The sequence below is a fragment of the Limulus polyphemus genome, unplaced genomic scaffold (genome assembly GCF_000517525.1).
Source record: "Limulus polyphemus unplaced genomic scaffold, Limulus_polyphemus-2.1.2 Scaffold280, whole genome shotgun sequence".
Classification (NCBI taxonomy): Eukaryota; Metazoa; Arthropoda; class Merostomata; order Xiphosura; family Limulidae; genus Limulus; species Limulus polyphemus.
Genome location: NW_013665890.1, coordinates 413,921 through 423,771, shown reverse-complemented (window position 1 = coordinate 423,771; position 9,851 = coordinate 413,921). Strand labels below are relative to the sequence as shown.

At 33.5% G+C, this 9,851-nt stretch overlaps 1 long non-coding RNA gene across 1 annotated transcript in view; it reads right to left on the bottom strand.

Moving 5' to 3' along the window:
• Positions 1 to 5,876: 5,876 nt before the first annotated feature.
• LOC111085223 overlaps positions 5,877 to 9,851 on the bottom strand; it is a 21,479-nt gene continuing 17,504 nt past the window's right edge. Inside the window, exons 2-3 of the long non-coding RNA XR_002610057.1 lie at positions 7,970 to 8,050; positions 5,877 to 5,960 (exon numbers count right to left, since the gene is read on the bottom strand). This is a non-coding gene — a long non-coding RNA (uncharacterized LOC111085223). The remainder of the gene's footprint in view (positions 5,961 to 7,969; positions 8,051 to 9,851) is intronic.

The window sequence follows — 9,851 nt, the reverse complement described above, 5'->3', positions numbered from 1 at the left end:
TGAGAAAGGAGAAGGGTTGGGCGCTGGGCTAGCAACACCACCCCGTAAAAACCAACCTGCTACAAGTGAGTGCAACAACACCTTCCGTTGGCGAGGTGTTGTTGCGGCCCTATGCTCCACTGGGAGTTTACAGGAATAAAAAAAAATATTATCATTTTAATACATTTGTTCTTAATGGGATTTTTAACCGTAAACCCTCAGAAGGATTAGGTTAGTCTTAAATCCATGTATTAAGATAACAATGCAAGATAATCTTTATAAGTATAAGGATTAATAATAACAATACTCAGAACTGCTTTAAATGTTTAGACTAGTAATATTAAATAAACTAATATTAAAGAACCAATTAATATGAACTTTGGTACGTAGCACATAAAAACCAGCTGACAAGTTTAGAAATGGTGTTTGTTTGTTTTAGAACAATGCCACATTAGACTGTCTGCTATGTTCACCGTGGGGTCACGAACCACGGATCTTAGCATTGTAAGTTCGTAGACTTCTCGCTGTCCCACCAGGGGACTAGAAATAGTGACGGGAGAAGTTGAAGTACATGTTAACTTGCCTTCTGGTCGAATTTCTTAATCAAGCCTAAGAAGGAGCAAGGTTTTTAACCTTTGCTATATAAGGGCAACCTGCTATGTAAGGGCGTTAGCTGTCCCTAGTTTTGAACTGATAGACTTGAAGGTAATCAGGAACTAGCATGGCGTGGTGGTGAGAGCACTCGACACGCAATCTGAAATGGTTCGAACCCCAACCCCTGTCACCAAACATACTCACCCTTTAGGGGTGCTGACAGGACAAAAAAATTCTTGGCTAATACAAAAATGCCCGAACGGTCGACCCCAGAACTAGATGAGATTAATGTCGAAAGAAGAAGAAGAAAAGGCTAAAGGGAAATCAGCTCACGAACTACTCTTGTCTCCTCTAGATAACTCTTGGGCTACTTTTGCATTACGGGGTAGTGGAATGTGACTGTTACTCTTATAAAAAACATACAACTCCAAAATATGAAACGAGTTTTTGTAGTGGTAGGATGCGAACCAGCGAATTCAGACTCCAGACACATTTGGTCACGCCTGATCCTAACAGAAAATCAATAGAGAAAATAAATTACAAACTTATAAGTAAAGTGGCGTGCTTATCCCCATTTTACAATATTATTTGAAAAAATTACATGTCTTTTTTTTACATGGACTGATATTTATAATGTAATTAATTATCGCCTTTATGATCAGTTATCAAAACCAGTTTATTAAAATATTGATAATTTACCAATATATCAAAGACCAAGCCCTTTAAGGGTTAGATACCAAAATATTGAAAACTAACCCTTTCTGCGAATATCAATGGGCTACAATAAGATTCAATACAATCTGTTTAGTAGACAATCTGTTACAAAAGACATAGAAAAATCACTTTCTGAGAATATCAAGAGGCTACCATAAGATTCAAAGCTAAATCATCAGTAAGTATTCGGTTACAAAATACATTAAAAAATCACTGTCTGAGAATATCAAGAGGCTACCATAAGATTCAAAGCTAAATATCAGTAAGTATTCGGTTACAAAATATACAGAAAAACCGCTTTCTAAGAATATCGCTAGACCACCATAAAATTCAAAGCGATTTTAATTATTTCAGCGTTACGACATGTAATTGAAAGTTCTTTAGCAAATAGTCATGTAGTTTGAGTCCACGTGTACAATAATTACACTATAATGTTGTAGATTTGTTGCCTAGGGCCTAAAGCCCTAAAACCGAATGTATTTTATTCTTTACTTTGATCTTATAACATTTTAGTACCTTATTGAAGAATTAAAATCATTTGCTACAATTTCTATCAAATGGTGAAACTTTAAGATTTGTTGTTTTCTTTCACTCTCACAACCTTGTGCTTGCCTTTGAACTTCAAATACGTAGAATTTATGTATAATTATAATTGATTTTTGAAATTAATTTAGTCTTCGCTCTTGTACTTAAGTCTATATAAGATAAGTAAATTTTCGCAAGCACGAATATTTTACGAAAAACATTTCTTGCGCTCCGTTTGTGGAGAATTATAGACGCAAACATATCCGCGTTTCAATAATCATCCAGAAATTTACTCTGAGGGAGTATGTGCAAGCGCGGAAGAATAAAGCATACTCATAAGTGGTTCAAAGTCTCCTGGGATTGCGCGAGACTTTCGGGTGGAGTGAAACTACGTCTCTGATAGCTTGGTTGAATTATTGGGAGGAGAAGTGATCGCGCAACGCAAGATAATGCAATTGAACCAAACACCTCCATGTTTCATTTTGCTTGTCGGCGTAGGCTGAAAAAACGAAAGAAAAAAATCAACAAAGCAGCACTTATTGATCGACACTTCGAAGATCAATCATAATAAGAAGTGTCATTAGTACACCTTACACTATAGTGTCCTTGCTACATTTCTCCAAGAAAACAACAGTATAATTCTACCATTGGTAGACCTTCATTTCAAAATTTACTATTAGACAAGACTTAACAGTGCTTTGGCGAAGATCTCGAAAATGTGCTAAGAGATCACATTTATCATGTGTAATGAACAATGGTTTTAAAATAATTTCAGATGAATGTAAAATTAAATGTTTTTACAAATACGATTTATCAAAATATGTCTTAGGTAAAAATAGAATAGACCTCTATTCGAAATGCGATGTCAACTAATGATTTAAGAAAATAATAAGCTACTCGTATATTACAATAGGGTTTATCTCTGGCAAGGAATGGGTTACATTCTGATAATAAAATAATTAATCACTCTTAATTATTAATTAGTTAGAAATGCTTTAATGATTAATAAAGACATGATTATTTATTATTGTTATAAAACTGGGTTGTAAATTTTCGAATTTAAGGTTATGAATTTATTTCATTTTACCACTTAAGTACTGTAATATGAAGCATTACCTTAATATATATTTTATATATACTTATAAAAAGGATTGAAAAATTCATACAACTGAACGTGATTTTGGCTTCAACCCATCATTTTGAATTCAGATTGGAATTTTTCTGTATTTCTGGGATTAATTTTGTTTGTTTGTTTGTTGTTAAGCCCAAAGTTACACAATGGGACATTTGTGATGTGTTCATCACAGGTATCGAGATCCCGTTTCAACGTTATAAGCCTTCAAGCTTAATGCTGAGCTACTGAGGAGCTCTGGGATTATTAATATGAACCGAGTTTTTGTTGTTATTTTTTGAGAGAGAGGGAGATGAGGTTGGTTGTTTTGAATTTCGCGCAAAGCTACACGAGGGCTATCTGCGCTAGCCGTCCCTAATTTAGCAGTGTAAGATTAGAGGGAAGGCAGCTAGTCATCACCACCCACCGCCAACTCTTGGGCTACTCTTTTACCAACAAATAGTTGGATTGATCGTCACATTATAACGCCCTCACGGCTGAAAGGGCGAGTATATTTCGTGTGACGGGGATTCGAACCCGCGACCCTCAGACTGCGAGTCGAGCGCCCTAATCACCTGGCCATACCAGGCCTGAGGGAGACGAGAGAGAGAGAAAGATTTCCTTCCAACAGCCTAAGTAACCAATATAACACCTTATTTTAGTCTGTATGGTAGTAATTCTGGTATGCAATACGCCTCGTATTCGAATCTTGGCCAAAGAAAAAATAAAACTCTTTGAAATTACGAGTATACTTCCATACAATTACTGTGATATTAATAGAAAATATCCCCATCCCCATCTGGCTCAGTGGTAAGTCTGAGGGCTTATAAAGCTAAAATTCGAGTTTCGATAGTCGCAGTAGATATAGCGGAAATAACCCATCGTGCAGCTTCGTGCTTAGAAACAAACATATAAAATCAGGCGTTGAGAAAGTAGTACAGGTAGAACATTAGTTATGTAATAAATTCCACAGAAAATGGGCTATCTGTGCTCTGCCCACCACGCGTATCGAAACCCGGTTTCTAGCGACGTAAGTCCGCAGACATACCGCTGTGCCACTGGGAGGCCTATTTCTCTTTCTCTCTTTTTCTAACGATACTCTGTATCGCTAAGTGAACTTGTATTACTTCTACAAAGCAAAGCAAGAGTTGAATAATATCAAAAACTGGCGATAAGTTTCAGAAGTGTATTGAGATTAATTTTTAATCGTTTGTTTGAAGTTAAGCATAAAGCTACACAATGGGCTATCTGTGCTCTGCCCACCACGGGTATCGAAACCTGTTTTCTAGCGACGTAAGTCCGTAGACATACCGCTGTGCATAAAACCTTTCATTTAACCGTAAGAAAACAAAATTATTCATAGAATAATTATCGTTTATCATTCGCACAATAATTGATAGTATTTATCGAAATGAATGAATATTTTAGTTTTAACTTTATATTTACAAAGTATAATTTCATTTGTGGCGTTCTTTGGACAACGACTAAACTGAAAATATACATTGCGACTTATGGCTTGCTTTAATTCACGGCAAGTTACGTATTTATACATCGAAGTGTTTAAATAACGACGTGTAATTCTACGTCGCCACTATATTCTTCGCATAAACCACGCTTTTAAAAAGTATACGTGGAAAACATTTAAAACATTTCAAAGTAAGAATCATTCAGAATATATTAAACGTAATCAAACAGCGTTTCACGGAAATATACTAATAGAAAATCCATTCCAATAACAGTTTAGAAGAAAAAAAATAATTATCCTCGCTAGTGTTCCAGTCTGTTTTCGTTATTGTGAATACTGAACATCATACTTACAAACTTGTGTGTGTGTTTGTGTTTATATTAAAGTATATAATGTATCAAATGGGACATTGTCATTGGCTGTGCAAATTGTAATCCACTAACTGTATTTGAAATCCTAAACTTTGTATACTAAAGATACTATGAAGGGCTACTGTCTCAACATGTGTTTTTCCTCATCACAATTCTCTTGAACTATTCGTTTTATTTGAGAAATCAAAGCGAAGTAATTTACTAACAAACGTCTTGTATATGGGAATTGACTTTGAGTTGGATTAATAAAACGAAGATCACTTGGTAATTTTTTTACAAATGTACGTAAGCACACTGTAGTAATTAATATTCATACGCTCTCTTCTCAGCACATGAAACTACTTTTTCAATATTTAATTATATAAATTCAAACTGACTTTTGTTCCTTTGCTGCTCAATAGATGACAGCACCAAACAACCCTCTACTGCAATTCAACTTGCACGTGCAGTCAAAAATTGCTAGAGATATTGAACGTAAAATATTTCGAGATAGATGCAGTGAGCTACTAAAGAACTCTTTCATTTCTATAATGCTTCTATATTCCCAAAATAATTCAAAATCAATTAACACCCGGCTTTGATTTTCTCTGTTAAAAGTTACAGACTTATAATTTTATTTGGAAGTAATTTTAAAATAGAAATGTTAGTTACTGTATCAACACAACTAACAGTTGTGCACCTGAAAGAACGCGCCTTGTGAGAAATACTGATAGTTCATAAGTCTGTTGGTTAAAACTAAGAGCGTTTGTTTTTTCAACTTAGACGTAAATCCCTTAACAAGTAAACCACATAATAAATACATTTATTTCAAATTGAAACGTTTTATACAGAAACGGAGCAAAAGATATAGAATATGTTTTTTAAACTACAGAACAATATAGATATAGCAGATAGGAAAAGTAACTTGTGTAATAACTCTGTGCTGGTGGTTTTAAATAGTTTAAGTTTTATTACAGTGTTGTAACTAGTTCCATTGTAGTTTTCTTTTTAGTATGAATTTGTATATTTAAGAACGTAAATACTCAATATATATATATATTGTTATTATGATCAAAATTATCGTACTTATTCCCATCATATTTATATATAGATATGGAAATATAATTATAATGTACTTCTGGTTGTCATATTAAAACATAACTAAAAATGTTCTCGTTTAACTGGTTTTCTTCTTAGAGTTCCAGGTTATCTCTTCTTTATTCTGTAAGTAAGAAAAAAAAGTAAACTAAGTATATTCAATAACTTACATAGCATATGAAGACAAATTTCACGAATTACTAGCCATTTTAAGGAAAATGGACACAACTGTTAAACAGCAGATCTATGTTAACTTTTCTCTCTTCGAGAGCCTAGTGTGGATTATTGATTTATTAGAAAAATGTATCGGGTCAATTAATATCGAATTTCTAAAAATCACCTTCAGTCTCATAACTTTACAATTACATAGTCACTTTCATCTAACAAAATGTATTTAATATCGATCAGTTTTCACACATGTTTTTGACGGTGTCGCTATCTAGCGGTTACATTTAGTTATATATCCTCAAGAGGGAATATCTACGTAGCTACATAGATTTTGTCTAGAATACAGAAATACTTGTTGATATTTCATATAGGTATAATTATTCAAATTATATTTTCTCTTCTACAGAACACACAACAAAAATATTTTGAAAATGAAAATTTTACTTCGTGGCCGAGGTATCAAAGACATTCATTAGTTGTCAAAATTTGTAAAACATGTTACTTGCTTACCGTGTTTCTATAATTTCTACTAGAAATATATTTAATGATTAAATAATTATTCTTACATGCAGAGGGAGAGATTCGAATGAACGGACAGTATGTTGATTTTTGAAAGCGTTGCAGATCTTAGAAAAGTATTCGACCGTGAAATTTGTAGGATTGGTACGATAGATGGCGCTAGTTTATTAGCTTTGGAATATAGTAATCATTTTAGAATCCACGAATTTAATAATTCAAATATGAATAAAATACAAAAATGAGAATTAATAAGAAATCAGAAATGGAAAGTGAGTTTAATATTAACTTACGTAAAGCTAAGACAAAAAAAATAGTGACCTGAAACAGTTTCTGAGTAGAAAATACCGATAGAGGACAGACGGAGAAAATGAGGCTAAACCTAATTATTTCATTATTATCAAGTCGTTTTTCAAAAATGATATTTTTTAGTTTTTGATTCTTTTTTTAGGTGAAAACTATTTGTACACACTCTTATGTACACACGATTTGTACATACTCATAGTTAGATAACTACGTGTTTTGGCGTTTTGGTTGTTTTAGCTAATAATAAACCCAGACTATAATATATAACACAGAAATTTTCACATTAACCCTGTTTTATTTTAATGACATCCCTTGAGCCACCTTTTAAGGCCTGTATACAGACAGTTATAAGTATTAAACAATTTGTGTTTTCGAAGCCAATATAAATTGCATACAGAAATTTGGTTATCAGAAATTAACTCTCTAAAAATTACATGTAAGTAAATAAACATATTCAGAAGATGAGGCGAATTTCTGTTGTCTATAGAGATGATGATGATGATGATTCTTTCTACGTGTTTTAAATTTTGTTTTTATTGTGTATACATGCTTTTACTTACGCAATACTGATATTTACAAGTATTCACAACAGATGGCAGGACTTGCTAACATTGTGTATGTAAAAAGATTGTTTAAACGGTTAATATTGTCGATAAAAAGGTTTCAGAAAATTTATATCAGCAGCAATTATTTTTCGTTTAAGTGTTTTAAAAATTTCTTTCCAGATAATTAATATTTTATGTAATCAATTTAATAAAAAACAAATAAATAAGTGAACTTAACAATAAATAAGATACACAAAAATTGTTTAAGCGTAAACCCACGCAATAGAATCTCTCTGTGCTCTGTCAATTGGGAGAATTGAACCACGTATTTTAGGATTGTATGTGCGTAAACTTACGTCTGATCCATCGAGAGTCAAAAATTAACGATAAATAACATAAAATAAATATCAAAATATAACAAAACAGCTTATAAAAATAACTGAATGTAATGCTCCAAATTTTTATTATTATAACCTTTTTGTGTGTTAAACTTATATCTGTCTTATGGCGTTGGTAAAAAAAAAAAGTTCAAAATTTCAATAATAATAAATCGCACCCAAAACAGAATATTCAGAAGAATACGATTAACCTCACTTACCCGTGTTCTTACTGGTGTTCCAAAAGATTCTTCAGAAGCTCTCTTAACCTGAAACGGGTGTGAAGCCCCGAAAAGAGTCCCCTATATTCAGTAAAATGAACCACTTTAGCATGGCATACTCTTTGTAGGATTATTAATATGAACAAACTTACATAACCAATCCAAAATACCTGTATTTTTAGATCCAATCTAGGCGTATAATATATTGCTTCTCTTAAATTTATTGCAAATTGTGAAAATAAACGGAGAGGAACAACTTTTTATTGTTTTTTTGTTTTAGAGGAATCTAACCTCAGATTTTAATATTGTAAAACTTGTAAAAAAAGAAGTGACACAAAATTAACCCACCACTATTCAGACAAAACATTTTCCGTAATAACTGTTAGACGTATGTAGTTGATATTTTAAATTTGGATTTCTAAAGCTTTTTTTTTTTTTGTATAGATAAAGGCCCGGCATGGCCAGGTGGTTAGGGCACTCGACTCGCAATCAGAGTGTCGCGGGTTCAAATCCCCGTCCTACCAAACATACTCGCCCTTTCATCCGTCGGGGAGTTATAATGTGACGGTCAATCCCACTATTCGTTGATGAAAGAGTAGCCCAAGTGTTGACTAGCTGCCTTTCCTCTAGTCTTACACTGTTAAATTAGGGACGGCTAGCGCAGATAGCTCTCGTGCAACTTTGCGCAAAATTCAAAGCAAACTCGTAGGTAAGTTCAATTTTTATGTGCAGCCTAATGATGTTTAGTGTACGTAGGTGAGAGAAACAGAATGATGTGTGTACGAACCTGATTTCTTTCGTTTCTTCATATGTACCAGGCTGAACGTATTCTGATAATGAATAACATTCCATAACAAGAAAGTCTGTGTTTTACGTTTTCTCATAATAAGTATCGTGCTCTGATTATAAGGCTCTAGCTGTGCACCTGCTAACAATAATTATTATAAAATCACAATAAATATTTGATTACACGTTTGTTTTAGTAATAATATCGTGAGATGATTTTAAGGCTGTGTTGTATATAGGCCTATCATCTGCCGTGCGGACGTTATAATGATACGGCCAATTCCACTAATCGATTAGAGTAGCCTAAGTGTTGGTATTGAGTGGTGTTGACTAGCTGCATTCCTTCTAAGCTATCACGTTTACATTATGGATGCCTAGCGCATATAGCTCTCGAATAGCTTTGCGCGAAATTCAACAAAAACAAACACTTATTGTGTATATCTACTAATAATTGTTGAGAGAAATACATTTTCTTGTAATATTTACCAAAAAAAGTGACTCACTTTGCTTCAGTGTCTAACCATATTTCTTATGATGACACGGTTGCAAAACGTATTGATTGCAGTTTATTTGATGATTCGCATTGTGTCATAACTTCGGTTTGGTATTTTCTAGTAACTTGAACCATATCATGACTGGTGGTGCGTCTTCAACTAAATCGTATCGTGTTATGACTATGCTTGTGCGTCTTCTAATAAGTTTCATCGTGCCATGACTTTGGTTGTATATGTTCTAACAAGTTTCATCATGTCATGAGTATGGCTGGATGCATGTTCTAACAAGTTTCCTCGTGTCATGAGTATGGTTGTATGTATGTTCTAACAAGCTTCATCGTGTCATGACTATGGTTTTGCGTGTTTTAACAAGTTTCATCGTGTCATGAGTATGACTGTATGTATGTTCTAACAAATTTCCTCGTGCCATGAGTATGGTTGTATGTATGTTCTAACAAGTTTCATTGTGTCATGACTATGGTTTTGCGTGTTCTAACAAGTTTCATTGTGTCATGAGTATGGTTGTACGTATGTTCTAATAAGTTTCACCGTGTCATGACTATGGTTTTGTGTGTTCTAACAAGTTTCCTCGTGTCATGAGT